Source organism: Carassius gibelio, chromosome B3, assembly GCF_023724105.1.
Source record: "Carassius gibelio isolate Cgi1373 ecotype wild population from Czech Republic chromosome B3, carGib1.2-hapl.c, whole genome shotgun sequence".
Taxonomy (NCBI): Eukaryota; Metazoa; Chordata; class Actinopteri; order Cypriniformes; family Cyprinidae; genus Carassius; species Carassius gibelio.
The window spans coordinates 37,556,778-37,579,553 of NC_068398.1; the positions used below are offsets into that span (position 1 = coordinate 37,556,778).

The window sequence follows — 22,776 nt, forward strand, 5'->3', positions numbered from 1 at the left end:
CAATTAGAAGCTACTTTTTTGTCTTTATCTTGATGCATGGTTTTATTTAAAAAAGGAGCTTTACACACAACCAGAGCTAATGATAATGACACTGTATTGTTATACATTTATGTAGTCTTGATTTGGGTTTGTACAGTGGTTTTAAAAGGGTTGTAAATCTAGTTAGCACGCCATAGTCAACTTTTATCAGGTAATTTCACAACAACAAAAATGTGGCTAGTAAAATTGCTGTGTGGCTAGTAACTTGGCTACATTGGCTAGTGAGCAAAAAAAGTTAATGTAAAGCCCTGGGCCCGTATTCATAAAGATTCTAAGAATCCTCTCAGAAAACTCTTAATTTAGCTTAAAAACTTTTACGTAGGAGTCTTAGCTTAAGAGCGATTCGGGACCGATCTGAGAGCAACTCTGAGTAAGGAAAAGACAAAAACTTTCATCTTAGTGAGGAGGCGGGGTTGCCCCGTTGCTATGTATGAGACAATCTTTTGAAGACTGTGATTGGTTGGTTGTCCAAGAAAAAAATGATTTTAAGTCAATTCTAATTCTTACTTTGAATTTACATTCGTAATTTTTCCTATTTGACTGTTCTCTCTCTCTCTCTCTCTCTCTCTCTCTCTCTCTCTCTCACACACACACACACACACATACGCGTTTTTGTACGGGTACAAATGAAAAATACCTCACGTATGGGGACATGCCTTTTTAAAGCAATGGTTTTTGTTATGACAGTCATTTGTTATGATTTTAATTTAAAGCATATTTTTGCACAACCAGATTTTTAACATACATATGAGTACAAATATTAATTTCATCACCTTTCAGGACATATAAACACATACACTGATCTAAATCATACCTACATATTGGTACAAGATTATCATACTGATTTAAAAAAAACTGTTTTGCTGTGAAGAACAGAGTTTTACTGGAGACAATGCAAACAAAATTTCACAAATTTTGGGCGGCAGTGGTTCAGTGGTTCATGTAGGTTGTCTACAAACCGGAAGGTTGGTGGTTAAAACCCGGCTCCACCTGACCAAGTGTCGAGGTATCCTTGAGCAAGACACCTAACCCCAGCCGCTCCCGAAGAGCTGGATGGCGCCTTGAATGGCTGACATCGCAGTCGGTGTGTGAATGGGTGAATGTGAGGCAAATTGTAACGCGCTTTGGATGCAGTCCATTTACCATTTACAAGTGCCCATTGCAAGCCATCCATTTGATCTGCATTTCTTAGTTCTAAACATGCTGAAATAAACCACCCACTAAAAAAAATCTATTTGTTTTTCAGAAATAGTGCATCTCCATACACTCACAAAAGCGAAGAATTTATCATAGAAACAAAGGGCAAACTATACCATGACGTAAAGATCCACTACCAAATTCACAAGAATGGTTTTATTGCTGTAGCAACAAGCAACATTTATTATAAAACTGCATCTTAAATCGCAGACACAAACAAGCATGTGAAAACATTCAGTGTTGTTTTTACATTTTTTTTGCTAAACTCAAGTAGGCAATTATAAAGCCTTAAAGTCATTTATTGCATTAAATTGATTTAAAAGGATAATTTAAAAATATAACTGTTTTTAGTGGCTCAGGTTCAGCTAACAGGCATGAGACACAGTCCATCTTCCCAGGAACTCAACAGCTGCGTATGAAATGCATCAAATGCTTTTCAACTGCCCCAACCTCTTCTTCCGACCACTTCCTTTTGACACTGACTTTTGTACCTAAAAAAAAAATAAATAAATTAGGATTTAGATTTAACAAGGCAAATCAGTCAAAGTCAGAGAAAACAAAGACCCATAAAACAGTGTTCTGAGTCCTGAGCTACACACACACACACACACACACAGATGTCTAAATCACACCTACATATTGGGACCATGTTGAAGACGGAGTCCTGAGCTACACACACACACTGATGTCTAAATCACACCTACATATTGGGACCATGTTGAAGACTGATGTCACGTTTTCCAACGAAATTACCCGGAACATTTGTACCAGGAACTTTTTTCCCCAGGAAATTTTTTCCCCCCAGACCTGTTGATGTCCACGACAACGGAAGGACGGTAATTCTGCAAACAGCAGCTTGCTTGATAACATCAGTCAGCTCGACTTGGCTACTGCAATTTTCCTCACTGTACATTTACAATAAAACGAAATATGATATCAAATACCACTGCCTCCTTTCGTTTTCATTTAAACATAATAGCAGCTGCAGAAATGTACTTAGTTCAGGGAAATGTATGTATATACAGTAGGTGGCCAGCCTATCTGCCGCGGCGGTAACTGTAATTCAGTCGTGTGGTAAAATCATTCGCGAAAGTACCGCCAGGTGGCGCAAAGGGACGGATTGCGAAATGAATGTAATTGTAAAATGAGATAAAATAAGGAAAACAACAATAACATTATGATATAACATTGTAACAATAATAATTAAAAATATAGCTGCAAGCAGCAATTACGGGGCCAAGCACTCCAACGGCAAATGTAGGAGCTAAGCATGGCATGGAGCATCACACCAAATGCATTAATGAGCAATAACAGCAATTTTAGGATGATTGTAATTGAAATGGCTAAAAAAATCATAAATACAACCTCTAGTAGCATGATTTACTGGCTTATCAAAATTGACCAATAGGTGGTGCTGTTATCAAGTCAATTTGGTGTACTCTGTGTGACTTTTCAATGACACAAACAAAGTTTGGTGTCAATATGCCAAAGCATTGCAGAGATACAGCCTCAAGTGTCATTTTGGCATTGTGCCTCAAATTCGTCGCTGTGGTGTGCGAAAACGGTTTTGTCTATCGATACAAAATCCATAACATTTTGTCAGTACAGTCTACAGATCATCTGAGTCAATTTTGGTGAAAATCGGACTAACGGTTGATGAGGAGTTCGAAAAAGTAGGTTTTCAACATAAATCAAAATGGCGGACAGGAAGTTCGGCTTACTCTGGCATATATGGTATCTATGTTGTCGGCATAAGCCAGGGAATATTTTGAGGCCAGTTTCATTACAATAGGCTAATGCATTAAAAAGTTATTAGCATTTTTATAAGTGTAATTATTCATAGTTAATGAATGGTTCATTACTCTTGACCAATAGGTGGCGCTGTTACCAAATTTATGTGGCATGGTCAGTGTCAGGTGGCGATGACACATACAAAGTTTGGTGCAAAAATGTCAAAGCGTTGCAGAGATACAGCCTCAAATGCATTTTGGCACCCTTCCAGCAAATTCGTTGATGCGCTAAATCAGAACCGTTTTGTATATCGACACGAAATCCATAACTTTTTGCCAGCATGGTCTGAAGATGATTCACGTCAAATTTGGTGAAAATCGGACTAACGGTCTAGGAGGAGTTCGAAAAAGTAGGTTTTCAACATTAATCAAAATGGCGGACAGGAAGTATGGCCAATTTTGGCATAATTGGTATCTATGTTCTCGGCATGACCCAAAGAATACGGGGAGACCATTTGCATTTCAATTGTCTAATTTACTCAAAAGTTATTAGCATTTTTGTGATAATTCATTATAACTCTTGACCACAAGGTGGCGCTGCCACCAAGCTTTTTGAGTACATTCAGGGCATGGAGCCGAATATTTTTGTAATTATTTGCGAAACGATACGATGCTGCGTTGAAAAAATACAGCATTTTAAAACATAATTCAAAATGGCCGACGCCTAAAATGGCTGACACGGGAAATTTGCATATCATACGACTCGACATGACTCACTGAATCTAAAGAGACCAGTTGTGTGATTTTTGGCCAAACCATTCAGAAGATATAAGCCAAAATATGCATTTTTCATATCTCCTGACCACTAGGTGGCGCTGTGTCGAAACACTGCAGGTAGTCTCAGGTCATGCTTATTATAACACACACCAAGTTTGGTCTCAATATGCCAAACCGTTGCTGAGATATAGCCTCAAGTGCATTTTTGCGTGCTTTTCGTCAAATTTGTTTACGTGTCATTCGACAATGGTTGGACGAATCAACTTGAATTCCATAACTTTTTGCCAGCATGGTCTGAAGATGATCTGAGCCAATTTTCGTGGCAATCGGACTAACCGTCTAGCACGAGTTCGAAAAAGTAGGTTTTTCGAAAAATTGAAAATAGCGAAAAAACTAAACCTTGCGATTTTTGAATTTTGGGGTTCATTCGACTTGGCATGAGCCAAGGATTCAGAGGAAAAAAGAATTTCCATTTTCTGGCTTACGGTTCAAAAGTTATTAGCATACAAACATTGAAAGTTTGGACAAGTGGTGGCGCTAGAGAGTAGGAGTTAGAGACTTCAAATTAGCTATAGTTAATGTTGGGACTGTCCTCTATCAGTGTGCCAAATTATACAACTTTCCCGCAATCGGTTCTATGGGCTGCCATAGACTTGCGGCGGAAGAAGAAGAAGAAGAAGAAGAAGAAGAAGCAGAATAATAATAACGCCAACGATTACAATAGGTGCCTACGCACCTTCGGTGCTTGGCCCCTAATAAATATAGCTGCAAGCAGCAATTATGGGGCCAAGCACTCCAATGGCAAATGTAGGAGCTAAGCATGGCATGGAGCATCACACCAAATGCATTAATGAGCAATAACAGCAATTTTAGGATTATTGTATTTGAAATGGCTAAAAAAATTAATAAATACCATCTCTAGTAGCATGATTACTTGGCTTATCAAGTTTGACCAATAGGTGGCGCTGTTATAAAATCTATTTGGTGTACTCTGTGTGACTTTTCAATGACACACACAAAGTTTGGTGTCAATATGCCAAAGCATTCCAGAGATACAGCCTCAAGTGTCATTTTGTCATTGTGCCTCAAATTCGTCGCTTTGGTATGCAAAAATGGTTTTGTCTATCGACACAAAATCCATAACTTTGTGTCAGCATAGTCTGAAGATCATCTGATTCGAATTTGGTGAAAATCGGACCTACGGTTGATGAGGAGTTCAAAAAAGTAGGTTTTCAACATAGATAAAAATGGCGGACCGGAAGTTCAGCTTAATCTGGGAAAATTTTGTATCATTTGACTCGACATGACGCACTGAATCTAAAGAGACCAGTTGTGTGATTTTTGGTCAAACCATTCAGAAGTTATAAGACAAAATATGCATTTTTCATATCTCCTGAACACTAGGTGGCGCTGTTTCAAAACACTGCAGGTAGTCTCAGGTCATGCTTATTATAACACACACCAAGTTTGGTCTCAATATGCCACACCGTTGCCGAGATATAGCCTCACGTGTATTTTTGCGTGCTTTTCGTCACATATTTTTACGCGTTATTCGAGAACGGTTGGACGAATCAACTTGAATTCCATAACTTTTTGCCAGTCTGGTCTCAAGATGATCTGAGCCAATTTTCGTGAAAATCAGACAAACTGTCTAAGACGAGTACGAAAAAGTAGGTTTTTCGAACAATCGAAAATAGCGAAAAAACTAAACATTGCGATTTTTGCATTTTTGGATTCATTCAGAGGAAAAAAGAATTTCCATTTTCTGGCTTACAGTTCAAAAGTTATTAGCATACAAACATTGAAAGTTTGGACAAGTGGTGGCGCTAGAGAGTAGGAGTTAGAGACTTTAAATTTGCTATAGTTAATGTTGGGACTGTCCTCTATCAGTGTGCCAAATTATACAACTTTCCCGCAATCGGTTCTATGAGCTGCCATAGACTCCCAGTCGGAAAAAGGAAGAATAATAATAAATATAGCTGCAAGCAGCGATGGCGGGCTCAAGCCATCAGTGCAACGCCACCCCGGTGGCATCGGGAAAACTGTGCCTAGCGGGCATAAGCATTTACAGTAACCCTCTGGCAATCAAATTTTAAGGGATATGGCAGTTAATGGGTTAATCCGACCCATCTAGACTTTGAAATCACATACACAGAACAATATATATAACTTTAGTAACACTTTATTTTAATATATATATAAAATGTATAAGGTGTCCATCGTAGCTGACACCTAAATGAACACATTACAATTGTTTATGACTGCAAGTCTTTTTCCTCAAATGCTATTGAGCTTCAAATTTCCGTTTGAGCCCATGTGAAAAAGTAGCTTAATTTACATATGACTTACAGTTTGTTTTAATAAATATCAAACATTCAATTTAATTGTACATTGTAGCTGTCACCTAGATGGACAATTACAGTTGTTTTTATGACTGTGAGTAATTCTCTTCAAATGCTACTGACGTCAGAAAAGTGTATAACAATATCACATGTAACTTTAGAGACGGTCCCTAAATTTGAGACTCTCGAATGTCCAATGTCAAGCCAACTTTATGCCTGTTTTTGTTTTGTTTTTTACTTTATTTTTCTTTTTTCTGTGCCGGATTGCTGATGTCCTTTACCCGGGCATAGATGTCCATCCATCAATTACGAACATTCATCCGCAAATGTCCGAGCGGTCGCAAGCGCGGATGGGAGAATGGCGCATGTTTTTTTTTTTTTTTTTTTTTTTTTTTTTTATGAGCAACTGGGATGGTGCCCCCTCTGGGAGTTGGTGCCCTACGAAGACTGCGAACTCTGCATATAGGGATTGGCGGTACTATCTGGAAGATATATTCCTCAAACCGTCGTACAAGAGGAGGTGATGCTAGTACTTCAAGAATCTCTCAAAACCGTTCTCTCAAAATCTGTTCATAAAGCCTATATATAAAGTCTTAATATAGTATTCCACAATATGTTGTGCTATTCTTATATTATTGTGTTTTTTTATTGACATTGTTATTTGCTGTTATTTTTTGTTTTAATATTGTTACTGTTGTTACTTGCTGTACGGTGACCTTGAGTGGTTTGAAAGGTGCATTAAATAAAATGCATTATTATTATTATTATTATTATTATTATTATTATTAGCTGTACAATTGATAAAAAACTTAAATATAAACTTATGCAATTGTATATATATATATATATATATATATATATATATATATATATATATATATATATATATATATAGTGTAAAGTTTTCTTTTATTGCATCTTGAAATAAATGTTTCTGAGTTCTGTGTTTGTTTATTTTTTTATTTTTTTAGGAAGATTACAGCCTTTAATCTCCTCAAAATAAATGTGCATATAAACCATGAACAATTTAATTATGGCTGTATTTATAAAATGCTTACTAATGACTATTAATTTTGGGAGAAGGCTATATAAAGCAGCAACTGTTGATGTTGAGGCCTAAGATATTTCTTAAGCTGTAATGATGAAAAAACAACAACAACAACACAAAATTACTTTTTTTTCTGCTGGTGATTAAAGGGATGTTAACTCTGATATGTTTCTCTCTCTCTCAATAATTTATTAGTGTTTTGTAATGATTTTATTGACCTATAATTCTGGTGATTAAAGAGATGATTAAGTCTCTCTCTCTCTCTCTCTCTCTCTGACACCAAGCCCATCCCCTCTCCCACACATTCACACAAACTCAGCACACACACTTAACACACACACTTAACACACACACACACACACACACACATTACCCACAGTGACAGAGTGACTTCAGATATATGATAGTTTTTTAATTTTCTATCATCCATATAGTGTTGTATAGTCATGAAACTATGCATATTTCCTCAGCATGACTTGTCTTCTATGTGTAAATTTTTTTGAAGTGTTTAGAAGCTGCACTTAAAAAATTAAAAGACATTTACTGGTTCCTTTTTAACTGTTATTTCAAAAAATCACCATGACAAAACCATTCAAGCTATCCAAAATTACTTCGCACCTGTTCTGTAAGATAAATTCTTTAAACAGTGGGAAAAGAGGATGTGGTGCTGAACCTTCTAGAGTCACTCAAAACTTATCTGTCCATAAAGCCTATAAAGAATTATTCTTAATACACAGTCTTTCACAATACTTCAGCATGTTATATTAATTATGTGAGGGTCATTTTATCAGTAAAATACATATTATTTTTCTTTGAAAGATTTCTATAAATGATTTAAATCATTCTCGTTTCTAAAATAATTATTTAAAAGTAATCCTATAGCTCCATCTGGAGGCCATTATTGGTACTAAGAATTGCAAGCTTGATTTATAAGTTATGATAGTTTTAATTTTATGCTGGCTCCTGAACATGATAAAGCTATGAAACTTACTGTGCTTCTTTCAAATAATGACTTCTACGTATATAAAAAATTATGAAGAGTTGGAATGAAGAATGTTAAAGATATAGTAAAATAACTATTGTATTTTTTTATGTCACTTTAATAAATTGCTATAACCACACCATTTAAGGTATCCTAAACCCATTTACAATTTAACATCTTCAGTATATTGGCATCATGTTGAAAAAGTTTGGTGTGAACTACTTGTGTCTTCTTGGAGTATTAATTCATTTACAGGCTGATTTTATCATAAATCCACAATAAAATTTCTGAGTTCTGTATCAATCTGTGTTGTTGTTTGTTTATTTTTATTTTTTTATTTTTCATAGGAAGATAACTGACCCTTTACTCTCCTTTTTATAAATGTGCTTATAAACCAAGATCAAGCTATTTATAGCTGTATTTATAAGCTGCTTACTAATGACTATTTAAGTTGGGACAAGACTTTATAAACATGAACTGACTATTTACTAATGAGTGCAGTTATTATAAAGTGTTACCAATGCATTTACTAATGTTAACAAATTAGACATTATTTTACAGTGTTATAAAATCCTTTAATGACTTACAAGCATTTGTGAAAGTTCTGCTTGCATTACAGCTTAGTCTTCATCTGTGAGCTGAACAGTTTTACTGTTACATCCATGAGATTTAAAAAATTTAGATACATGTCATGTCACAGGATGGAATAGGTCAGTATCAAATGAGTTTGAAATTATTATTTGCAGCACAAATAAGTATTTTTAGAATTTTGTTTTTAATTCCTGAAACTGTCAGAAAATGATAAGGCCTAAGAGATTTCTTAAGCTGTAATGAAAACAGCACAGTTAGCAACAACAACAAAAAATAACAATTTAAAATACTTTTTTTTTCTTCTGGTGATTAAAGAGATGTTTAAGTCTCTCTCTCTCTTTCTCTCTCTCTCTGTCTGTCTGCCACTCAGCTCATGCCCATCCCCCACTCTCTCTCACACACACACACACACACACACACACACACTCAGTCAGCACACATACATTCCTCAAACAGAGGGACAGAGTGAGTTGAGATGTCTGACAGTTTTTTAATTTTCTTTTAATCATATAATGTTGTAAAGTCATGAAACGATGATACAATGATTTGATGTCTGTATGAAAAAATGTTTTTAAGTTTTTGGAAGCTGCAATTTAAAAATACAAGACAATTAATGATTCCCTTTTTACTGTCATTTCAAAAATTCACCACGACAAAACCCTTCAAGCTAACCAAAATCCGTTCGCAATTTAAGTTCTTCAATGTTTTTTCTTCATGTAGACAAAGTTTGGTGTGTATAGTGTACTTCCCCTGTGAGGAGTATGCATTAATTCACAACTGTAAAATCTCGAAAATACACATTCAAATCAAAATAGCTGAGTTCCTGTTGATCGTAACTTTGATTGTGATTATGATTGTGAATTAGAAAGTTGTCCGTCTTGAAAAGAACAATTTATGTACCAAGTTTGGTGTCTGTAGCTAAAACTAACCCCCCCACTTTTGACAAAAGGTGGCGCTATAGAGTGCCTCCTTCACGCCCTTTTAAAAGCTTTTGCCATTGTCTAGCTATCAATAATACCGATATGTGTTTTGACTTTCATGTAAATCTGAGCTTGTTATCTGCCTCAAACTCACCATAACAGAATATTCAAGTTTGACACATTGCCATGGCAACACTATATTAGATATCAATATCCCCACATCAGATTTTCATCGGTCGTGTTTTGTCATTATTCTGATTAAGTTTGAAGCAAATAGAGTAAAACTAAGATGCTGAATTTAAAGCATTTGGAAAATGACACACTTCCTGCTGCCAGTTGGTGGCGCTATAACGTTGACTCTTAATAGTCACATTTATACGATCTGTATCATACAACGAACAAACCAATGAAATTTGATGAAACTCAGGAAATGTATGTGGATGTTATTAGGCATTTCCTGTTTCAAATTTTTTGCCCTAATTTCAACGCCTCGCCACGGGCAAACCGTTCGAGATATCAAAAATCCCCTCGCAATTTTGCATCCCCAATGTCTTGAGATCATGTTCTCCGAGTTTGGTGGCAATCAAGTAAAAAACCTATGACAAGTATATCAAATTCCAGAGCATGCTTTTTATGAACAGCCCTAGATAGCTGACTTCCTGTTGGGCGGAGCCTATGACATAGAGCGCAAAAGTTGTTCAGCTCAGAGAGATCTATAAGTGTACTGAGTTTCATATAAACATATGCAAGTGTGTGTGAGATATGGTTCAAGATTTCTGACGGTGTTCCAGGGGGCGCTGTAGAGCCCCTGTGCCACGCCCGGGTCCCAGTCTCTGTGGCATCCTGATGGCCGCAAATTACAATGTGTGTGCCAATTTTCAAGAGTTTTTGAGCATGTTAAGGCCCCCTAAAACCCCCGGAAGGTTTAATAAAAAATAAAAAATAATAAATATAGCTGCAAGCAGCGATGTCGGGCTCAAGCCATCAGTGCAACGCCACCCCGGTGGCATCGGGAAAACTGTGCCAAGCGGGCATAAGCATTTACAGTAACCCTCTGACAATCAAGTTTTAAGGGATGCGGCAGTTAAAGGGTTAATCCGACCAATCTAGACATTGAAATCACATACACAGAACAATATATATATATAACTTTAGTAACACTTTATTTTTATATTTATAAAAAATGTATAAGGTGTGCATTGTAGCTGACACCTATATGAACACATTACAATTGTTTTGTGACTGCAAGTCTTTCTTCTCAAATGCTATTGAGCTTCAAATTTGCATTTGAGCCCATGTGAAAAAGTAGCATAATTTACATATGACTTACAGTTTGTTGTAATAAATATCAAACATTCAAATTAATAGCTAATGAGCGCAGTTATTATAAAGTGTTACCAATGCATTTACTAATGTTAACAAATTAGATATTATTTTACAGTGTAACCAAATCCTTAAATAATTTATTAGTGTTTTGTAATGATTTTAATGACCTATAAGCATTTGTGAAATAGTTTTGCTTGCATTGCAGCTTTATCTGTCAGTTGAAGAGTTTTACTGTTACATCCATGAGATTAATAAATGTCATGTCACGTCACAGGTTGTCATAGGTCAGTATCAAATGAGTTTGAAATTATTATTTGCAGCACAAATAAGGATTCTTAGGATGTTTTTAAATCCCTAAAACTGTCAGAAAAGGATAAGGCCTAAGAGATTTCTTAACCTGTAATGAAAGGAAAAAAACACCACCATTAGCAACAACAAAAACAATAACAATTTAAAATACAGATTTTTTTTCCTGATTATTAAAGGGATGATTAGGTCTCTCTCTCTCTCTCTCTCTTTCTCTGCCAGACAGCCTATCCCTAAAATCCACACACACTGTCAGTCACCAAACATTCACAGTCACCAACCCCCTCACACTCCCCCTCCCTCTCCCCCTCCCTTTCCTCACACAGACAGAGTGGCCAGAGTGAGATCATGTCAGTTGAGAAGTCTGACAGTTTTTTAATTTTCTGTTATCCATACAGTGTTGTAAAGTCGTGAAACTATGCATATTTCCTCATAATGATTTGATCTTTGTATGAAAAAATGCTTTGAAGTGTTTGGAAGCTGCAATTTAAACATACAAGACAATTAATGTTTCCCTTTTTACTGTCATTTCAAAAAATCACCACGACAAAACCGTTCAAGCTAACCAAAATCTGTTCGCAATTTAAGTTCCTCAATGTTTTTTCTTCATGTAGACAAAGTTTGGTGTGTATAGTGTACTTCCCCTGTGAGGAGTATGCATTAATTCACAACTGTAAAATCTCAAAAATACACATTCAAATCAAAATAGCCGACTTCCTGTTGATCGTAGCTTATGACTGTGAATTAGAAAGTTGTCCGACTTGATTAGAACAATTTATGTACCAAGTTTGGTGTCTGTAGCTAAAACTAACCCCCCCACTTTTGACAAAAGGTGGCGCTATAGAGTGCCTCCTTCACGCCCTTTTAAAAGCTTTTGCCATTGTCTAGCTATCAATAATACCGATATGTGTTTTGACTTTCATGTAAATCTGAGCTTGTTATCTACCTCAAACTCACCATAACAGAATATTCAAGTTTGACACGTTGCCATGGCAACACTATATTAGATATCAATATTCCCACAACAGATTTTCATCGGCCGTGTTTTGTCATTATTCTGATGAAGTTTGCAGCAAATCGAGTAAAAATAAGATGCTGAATTCAAAGCATTTTGAAAATGACACACTTCCTGCTGCCAGTTGGTGGCGCTATAACGTTGACTCTTAATAGTCACATATATACGATCGGTATCATACAGCGAACAAACCGATGAAGTTTGATCAAACTCAGGCAATGTATGTGGATGTTATTAGGCATTTCCTGTTCCTCATTTATTGCTCTAATTTCAACGCCTCGCCACGAGCAAACCGTTCGAGATATCAAAAATCCCTTCGCAATTTTTCATCCCCGATGTCTTGAGATCATGTTGACCGAGTTTCGTGGCAATCAAGTAAAAAACCTATGACAAGTATATTAAATTCCAGAGCATGCTTTTTTAAAACAGCCCTGAATAGCTGACTTCCTGTTGGGCGGAGCCTATGACATAGAGCGCGAAAGTACTGAGTTTCATATAAATACATGCAAGTGTGTGTGAGCTATGGTTCAAGATTTCTGACGGTGTTCCAGGGGGCGCTGTAGAGCCCCTGTGCCATGCCCGGGTCCCAGTCTCTGTGCCGTCCTGATGGCCGCAGATTCCAATGTGTGTGCCAATTTTCAAGAGTTTTTGAGTATGTTAAGGCCCCCAAAAATGCCCGGAAGGTTTAAAAAAAAATTAAAAAAATAATAATAATAATAATAAGAATAATCCTTAGGGGAACAATAGGGCTCTTCGCCCCTTCGGGCTTGAGCCCTAATAAGAAGAATAATCCTTAGAAGAACAATAGGGCTCTTATCCCCTTCGGGCTTGAGCCCTAATTAAAGCTGCAAGCAGCGATGAACGGGCCCTCGCACCCGGGCTCACCGGCAGCGAGTGGCTTTAGTTAATAGGTGAACGGTGAGAAATATGCGTTTAAACTCATAAATATAAGTAGAATATATCAATGTTTATTCCATATATGTGTCAATCTTCCTGTTGCCAGCAGGTGGCGCTATCATTATAATGGAATATTGGCCTCCAGATGTGTTCAGGGCAGGACTTTTATCGAACATGTGAGGTTTGGGGAGGATTGGACATTTTATGCCTGAGTTTCAACAACATCCTATTTCATGGCGAAACATCGAAATTTGTCAGGCCGCCATGGTCACGCCCTTTAACGAAACCTCAAGATCTTCGCAATTTAAGATCGCAAAAGGCTTTAGATTACACTGACCAAGTTTGGTGTTGATCTGAATAAATATCTAGGAGGAGTTCGTTAAAGTACAACCCCTGAAAATGGCCAAAACAACACTAATTTTGCAGAGAAAATTCGAAATAACTGACTTCCTGTTGGGATTCGGATTTCGTACCAAGATACTTTTTTGTAGATATTGGTGTGTTACATGTGTGTACCGATTTTTGTACATGTATGTGAAACATAGCTCGAGGCGAAAGTGTATAGGTGGCGCTATCGAGCCATTTTGCCACACTCGGTGGAATATTGGCCTTCAGATCTGTTCAGGCCAGGACCCTTATCACACAAGTGAAGTTTGGGCAAGATCAGACATTTTATGCCTGAGTTATAACATCTTTTATTCCCATGGCGAGACATCGAACTTCATCACGGCGCCATGGACACACCTTTTAACAAAAACTCAAGATCTTCACAACTAAACATCACACAGGTCTTTAGATTAGACTGACCACAAAAAATACATTGATGTCATAAAATTTCTAGGAGTAGTTTGTCGCAGTGTAAAATATGTAACTTCCTGTTGCCAATAGGTGGCACTATGACTTTAACTGAATATTGGCATATAGATCTGTTCAGGTCAAGAGTCTTATCCAACATGTGAAGTTTGGGGCAGATTGGACATTGTATGTCTGAGTTACAGCAACTTCCTTTTTCATGGCGAAACATCGAAATTTGTCAGGCCGCCATGGACCCGCCCTTTAACGAAACCTCAAGATCTTCGCAATTTAAGATCGCAAAAGGCTTTAGATTACACTGACCAAGTTTGGTGTTGATCTGAATAAATCTCTAGGAGGAGTTCGTTAAAGTCCAACCCCTGAAAATGGCCAAAACAACACTAATTTTGCAGAGAAAATTCTAAATAACTGACTTCCTGTTGGGATTCGGATTTCGTACCAAGAGACTTTTTCGTAGATATTGGTGTGTTACATGTGTGTACCGATTTTTGTACATGTACATGAAACATAGCTCGAGGCGTACTCCATTTAATGTGTATACGCACTCCGTTGAAAGTGTATAGGTGGCGCTATCGAGCCATTTTGCCACACTCGATGGAATATTGGCCTTCAGATGTGTTCAAGCCAGGACCCTTATCACACATGTGAACTTTGGGCAAGATCGGACATTTTATGCCTGAGTTATAACATCTTTTATTCCCATGGCGAGACATCGAACTTCGTCATGGCGCCATGGACACGCCTTTTAACAAAAACTCAAGATCTTCACAACTAAACATCACACAGGTCTTTAGATTAGACTGACCACAAAAAAGACATTGATGTCATAAAATTTCTAGGAGTAGTTTGTCACAGTGTAAAATATGTCACTTCCTGTTGCCAATAGGTGGCACTATGACTATAACTGAATATTGGCATGTAGATCTGTTCAGGTCAAGAGTCTTATCAAACATGTGAAGTTTGGGGCAGATTGGACATTGTATGTCTGAGTTATGGCACCATCATTTTTCATGGCGAATCATCGAAATTTGTCAGGCCGCATGGACACGCCCTTTAACGAAACCTCAATTCCTTCGCAATTTAACATCGCAAAGGGCTTTAGATTACACTGACCAGGTTTGGTGTTGATCTGAATAAATCTCTAGGAGTTTGTTAAAATACAACCCCTGAAAATGAAAAAAACAACACCAATTTTGCAGGGAAAATAAAAAATAACCGACTTCCTGTTGGGATTCGGATTTTGTACCAAGAGACTTTTTTGTAGCTGTTGGTGTGTTACATATGTTTACCAATTTTCGTACATGTACATGACATGTAGCTCGAGGCGCACACCGTTGAACGTGTATAGGTGGCACTGTTGAGCCATTTTGCCACACCCACTTCTGAAACCCATATCAGACGTAAATTTTCGCCAGTTCTGAGGTGTGTGCAAAGTTTCATGACTTTTCGAGTATATTTAGGCCTTCAAAAAGGCGATTCATTTGGCACCGTAATAATAATAATAATAATTAAAGCTGCAAGCAGCGATGAACGGGCCCTCACACCCGGGCTCACCGCCATCGTGTTGCTTTAGTAAAAAGGTGAACGTTGAGAAATATGCATTTAATGTCCTAAATATAAGTGGAATATATCAAAGTATATCCCATATATGTGCCAATCTTACCGTTGCCAGCAGGTGGCGCTATCATTATAATGGAATATTGGCCTTCAGATGTGTTCAGGCCAGGACTCTTATCAAACATGTGAAGTTTGGGGAAGATTGAACATTTTATGCTTGAGTTACAACAACTTCTCTTGCTGTGGCAAGACATCAAATTTTGTCATGGCGCCATGGAAACGCCCTCTAACAAAAACTCAAGATCTCCAAAAGTTAACATTGCACAGGCCTTTAGATTAGACTGACCACAAAATATATTATAATCTCAAAAAAATTATAGGAGTAGTTTGTCGCAGCGTAAAACATGTCACTTCCTGTTGCCAATAGGTGGCGCTATGACTATAACTGAATGTGGGCATGTAGATCTGTTAAGGGCAGAAGTTTTATCTAACATGTGAAGTTTGGGGCAGATTGGACATTGTATGTCTGAGTTACAGCAACTTCCTTTTTCATGGCGAAACATCGAAATTTGTCAGGCCACCATGGACACGCCCTTTAACGAAATCTAAAGATCTTCGCAATTTAACATCGCAAAGGGCTTAAGATTACACAGACCAGGTTTGGTGTTGATTTGAATAAATCTCTAGGAGGAGTTCGTTAAAGTACAACCCCTGAAAATGGCAAAAACAACGCCAATTTTGCAGAGAAAATACTAAATAACCGACTTCCTGTTGGGATTCGGATTTCGTACCAAGAGACTTTTTTGTAGGTATTGGTGTGTTACATGTGTATACCGATTTTTGTACATGTACGTGAAACATAGCTCGAGGCGCACTCTGTTGAAAGTGTATAGGTGGCGCTATCGAGCCATTTTGCCACACCTGATGGAATTTTGGCCTTCAGATGTGTTCAGGCCAGGACTCTTATCACACATGTGAAGTTTGGGGAAGATTGGACATTTTATGTTTGAGTTATAACATCTTTTATTCCCATGGCGAGACATCGAACTTCGTGACGGCGCCATGGACACGCCTTTTAACGAAAACTCAAGATCTTCACAACTTAACATCACACAGGCCTTTAGATTAGACTGACCACAAAAAATACATTGATGTCATAAAATTTCTAGGAGTAGTTCATCGCAGTGTAAAATATGTCACTTCCTGTTGCCAATAGGTGGCGCTATGACTATAACCGAATATGGGCATGTCAATCTGTTCAGGTCAGGAGACTCATCAAACATGTGAAGTTTGGGGCAGATTGGTCATTGTATGTCTGAGTTATAGCAACTTCCTCTTTCATGGCGAATCATCGAAATTCGCCAGGCCGCCACGGACACGCCCATTAACGAAAACTCAAAAGCTTCGCAATTTAACATCGCAAAGGCCTTCAGATTAGGCATACCAAGTTTGGTGTTGATCTGAATGAATCTCTAGGAGGAGTTTGTTAAAATACAACGCATGGAAATGACAAAAATGACAAAAAATTTGCTCATAATATTAGTAATAACCGACTTCCTGTTGGGTATCGGATTTTGCTCCAAGAGACTTTTTTGTAGGTATTGGAGAGGTACATGTGTATACCGATTTTCATACATGTACATGAAACGTAGCTCGAGGCGCACACCGGTGAACGTGTATAGGCGCTATCGAGCCATTTTGCCACACCTGATGGAATTTTGGCCTTCAGATGTGTTCAGGCCAGGACTCTTATCACACATGTGAAGTTTGGGGAAGATCGGACATTTTATGTTTGAGTTATAACATCTTTTATTCCCATGGCGAGACATCGAACTTCGTGACGGCGCCATGGACACGCCTTTTAACGAAAACTCAAGATCTTCACAACTTAACATCACACAGGCCTTTAGATTAGACTGACCACAAAAAATACATTGATGTCATAAAATTTCTAGGAGTAGTTCATCGCAGTGTAAAATATGTCACTTCCTGTTGCCAATAGGTGGCGCTATGACTATAACTGAATATGAGCATGTCAATCTGTTCAGGTCAGGAGACTCATCAAACGTGAAGTTTGGGGCAGATTGGTCATTGTATGTCTGAGTTATAGCAACTTCCTCTTTAATGGCGAATCATCGAAATTCGCCAGGCCGCCACGGACACGCCCATTAACGAAAACTCAAAAGCTTCGCAATTTAACATCGCAAAGGCCTTCAGATTAGGCATACCAAGTTTGGTGTTGATCTGAATGAATCTCTAGGAGGAGTTCGTTAAAATACAATGCATGGAAATGACAAAAATGACAAAAAATTTGCTCATAATATTAGTAATAACCGACTTCCTGTTGGGTTTCGGATTTTGCTCCAAGAGACTTTTTTGTAGGTATTGGAGAGTTACATGTGTATACCGATTTTCATACATGTACATGAAACCTAGCTCGAGGCGCACACCGTTGAACGTGTATAGGTGGCGCTGTTGAGCCATTTTGCCACACCCACTTCTGAAACCCATATCAGACGTAAATTTTCACCAGTTCGGAGGTGTGTGCAAAGTTTCATGACTTTTCGAGCATGTTTAGGCCCTCAAAAATGCGATTCATTTTGGAGAAGAAGAATAATAATAATAAATATAGCTGCAAGCAGCGATGGCGGGCTCAAGCCACCAATGCCATCGCCACCCCGGTGGCATCAGGTAAACTGTGCCCAGCGGGCACATGCATTCACAATATCCCTCTGGCAGTGAGGTTTTAAAGAATATGGCAGTTAAAGGGTTAATTCGAATCATCTAGACTTTAAAATCACATTCACAGAACAATATATATATATATATATATATATATATATATATATATATATATATATATATATAAAACTTTAGTAACACTTTACAATAAGATTCCATTTATAAACATTGTGTTAACATGAACTATATTTATATATCATTCATTCATGTCAGTTAATATTCCAAACTTAAACATTAAAACATTGTTTTATTGTGATTTTTTTCCAAGCACATTTTACCAATTCCAAACCATATCAATCTTAATAACTATCATTACTTTTTATTTAATCATTTATGAGTGCTATACAATACTCCAGGAAAGCTGGAAGAGAAAAACAGGTCAAGAAGAACTGACAAAAGAATTGCAAAAGAATTAGGAATTAATGTGAAGATTAATTTTTAGTCAATTCTGCAAGACAGACTTTCAGGAAAGAAGGTGGAATAAAAATGAGCTCCTAAATCTTAATCCCGGATTCTGGAAGATATATTCCTCAAACCATCGGACAAGAGGAGGTGGTGCTGGTCCTTCACGAGTCACTCTAATCTGTTCATTAAGCCTATATATAAAGTCTTAATATATAGTATTTCACAATACTTCATGGTATTCTAATTAAATAATTTTTTGGGAATCTTAGATCTCTCAGAACCTGACACATTGTAATTCTGAGACTCCAGGAAAGTGGCAGTTCTGTAAAATGTTGGTGCTGGAGACTAAATGTTTCCTGATAGTTTCACACCTAATTCACTTAACACACACACACACACACACACACACACACATTAACCACAGTGACTGAGGGACAGAGTGACATCAGATGTATGATAGTTTTTTAATTTTCTATCATCCATATAATGTTGTATAGTCATGCAACTATGCATATTTCCTCAGAATGACTGGTCTTCTATGTGTAAATTTTTTTGAAGTGTTTAGAAGCTGCACTTTAAAAAAATAAAAGACATTTACTGGTTCCTTTTTTACTGTTATTTCAAAAAATCACCACGACAAAACCATTCAAGCTATCCAAAATTCATTCGCACCTGTTCTGTAAGATAAATTCTTTAAACAGTGGTAAAAGAGGATGTGGTGCTGAACCTTCAAGAGTCACTCAAAACGTATCTGTCCATAAAGCTTATAAAGAATTATTCTTAATATACAGTTCACAATACTTCAGCTTGTTATTCTAATTAAGTGAGGGTCATTTTATCAGTAAAATACATAAAATACATATTATTTTTCTTTGAAAGATTTCTATAAATGATTTAAATCATACTTGTTTTACAATAATTATTTAAAAGTATTCCTATAGCTCCATCTGGTGGCCATTATTGGTAGTAAGAATTGCAAGCTTGATTTATAAGTTATGATAGTTTTAATTTTATGCTGGCTCTTGAAAATGATAAAGCTATGAAGCTTACTGTGCTTCCTTCAAATGATGACTTCTACGTATATAAAAAATTATGAAGAGTTGGAATGAAAAATTTTAAAGATATAGTAAAATAACGATTGTATTTTTTTTTTGTTACTTTAATAAATCGCTATGGCCACACCATTTAAGGTATCCTAAACCCATTCGCAATTTAACATCTTCAGTATATTAGCTTCATGTTAAAAAAGTTTGGTGTGAACTACTTGTGTCTTCTTGGAGGAGTATGAATTCATTTACAGGCTGATTTTATCATAAATCCACAATACAATTTCTGAGTTCTGTATCAATCTGTGTTGTTGTTTGTTTAGTTTTATTTTTTTATTTTTCATAGGAAGATAACTGATCCTTTACTCTCCTTTTTAATAAATGTGCTTATAAACCAAGAACAAACTTTTTATAGCTGTATTTATAAACTGCTTACTACTGACTATTAACATTGGGACAAGGCTTTATAAAGCATGAACTGAATATTTACTTTTTGAGTTTGAAATTATTATTTGCAGCACAAATAAGGTTTTTTAGGATTTTTAAAAATCCCTAAAACTGTCAGAAAAGGATAAGGCCTTTAAGATTTCTATGTGAGTGGCTAAATGTATTTGTTTTTATAACTATAATGCATAAACTATGAAATTATACAAAATGTATAAAAATGTACAACAGTTATTGTTTTCCAATGTTTTTTATTTATTTATTTAATTTTTTTAATTTTATTTTATTTACATTTAAAAAAATTGGCCTACTGCAATCATTCTAAACAGCTTGAATAAAACCTGTTAATATTTATTATAGACCACTGTAACTGTGTATAATCTAACAAACAAGTTTATTATGAAAATAAAAGTGTACACCAGATAAATTGGACGATAAAGAAATTGCTAACAATAGTATAATAGAGCATGTTTTAGGTTTTTAGGCGTTTAGATGCAGAAATGGACAAATCAAATGTAAAATAAAATGTAATTGATTTAATTAAATATAGATTAATTGTTGTTAGAGCAAAATAATAAATAAATAAATAAATAAATAAATACGTTCACACATTAAAAAAAAGCAGCCAAGATGAATGAATTTAATTTTTTATATAGATTAAAATTGAAGACAGAAGCAGCTGGTATATGCGGTCACTTAATATTAAAATCCAGTAGATCCACTTCAGATTTATTTCTCAACAGTTTATGTTCACGTGGCTGTTTTCGTTTATATTCGCCAAGCTATTATGTGTTTTGAAATAATCTTGTCCGTGATGTGTTCGTTCGTACGACGAAAGCCAGAATCCTGCAGCTCAAGAGATATATGTTATTCTGCCAGTCACGCTTTCAAATAGTCTTTCACACTTAAACGGGTCACAAACACCTGCATTTAGCTCTTGTTGTGTTACAATGGGTTTATTGTGTGCATTTGTGGTAATATTTTATTTAAAAAAGCTCTTAAACAAGAATAAATTCGTTTGTTTTGAGCTCGACACTGTACGCGCTGATCGGAGGCAGTGATTTCATATAGGCAGCCACAAATATTTCATTTTCACACAAACAGTTCAAAAACATCTGAATTTAGCTCTTGGTGTGTTCTAATTGGTTGATTGTGTGATATCGCTGTAATAATTTATTTTTAAAAGCTTTAAAACAGGAATAAATTCGTTTTTTCTGAGCTCTTTACTCCAGACGCTCGTGATCACAGCGGTGATTCATCTCTCCTATTTCTCACGTATCTCTGGCCAGAAATAATTTATCCATGAGTCCTGAACCGGTAATAATCAGATATGTTGGTTTAGCTTGTCAGTGTGAATTAAATCTAAGTATTTATTTGTATTTTTAACCGATTTAAAAGTGAAAGTAAAAGTCCGGGAATTGAACCTGTAGGGGCGCAATTTCTCTCAGACAATGGAAGTCTGAAGCACATACTCAAACAGAGGGACAGAGTGAGATGAGATGTCTGACAGTTTTTTAATTTTCTGTTATCCATACAGTGTTGTAAAGTCGTGAAACTATCCATATTTACTCAGAATGACTTTTTTTCTGTATGAAAAAAGGTTTTGAAGTGTTTGGAATCTAAAAATGCAGGACAATTAATAATTCCATTTTTACTGTCATTTAAAAAAATCACCACGACAAAACCGTTCAAGCTATCCAAAATCCATTGGCAATTTAAGTTGTTTAAAATGTTTTGACATCATGTAGACAAAGTTTGGTGTGTATAGTGTTACTCTCCTCTGAGCAGTATGCATTAATTCACAGCTAAATGTAAAAAAAAAATCCACATTCAAATCAAAATAGCTGACTTCCTGTTGATCGTAGCTGATGACTGTGAATTAGAAAGTTGTCCGTCTTGATAAGAACAATTTTTGTACCGAGTTTGGTGTCTGTAGCTAAAACTAACCCCCCCACTTTTGACAAAAGGTGGTGCTATAGAGTGCCTCTTCCACGCCCTTTTAAAAGCTTTTTCCATTGTCTAGCTATCAAGAATACTGATATGTGTTTTGAGTTTCATGTAAATCTGAGGTTGTTATCTGCCTCAAAATCACCATAACAGAATATTCAAGTTTGACACGTTGCCATGGCAACAATATATAAGATATCAATATCCCCACAACAGATTTACATCGGCCATGTTTTGACATTATTCTGATGAAGTTTGAAGCAAATCGAGTAAAAATAAGATGCTGAATTCAAAGCATTTTGAAAATGACTCACTTCCTGCTGCCAGTTGGTGGCGCTATAACGTTGACTCTTAATAGTCACATATATACGATCGGTATCATACATCGAAAAAACCGATGAAGTTTGATCAAACTCAGGCAATGTATGTGGATGTTATTAGGCATTTCCTGTTTCTCACTTTTTGCCCTAATTTCAACGCCTCGCCACGGGCAAACCGTTCGAGATATCAAAAATCCCCTCGCAATTTTTCATCCCCAATGTCTTGAGATCATGTTCACCGAGTTTGGTGGCAAACAAGTAAAAAACCTATGACAAGTATATCAAATTCCAGAGCATGCTTTTTTTAAACAGCCATGAATAGCTGACTTCCT

At 36.5% G+C, this 22,776-nt stretch overlaps 1 protein-coding gene across 1 annotated transcript in view; it reads left to right on the forward strand.

The window, feature by feature from the left end:
- Nucleotides 1-22,776, forward strand: part of LOC127953399 (zinc finger protein 271-like) — a 281,640-nt gene that overhangs the window by 55,215 nt on the left and 203,649 nt on the right. The window lies entirely within an intron of this gene.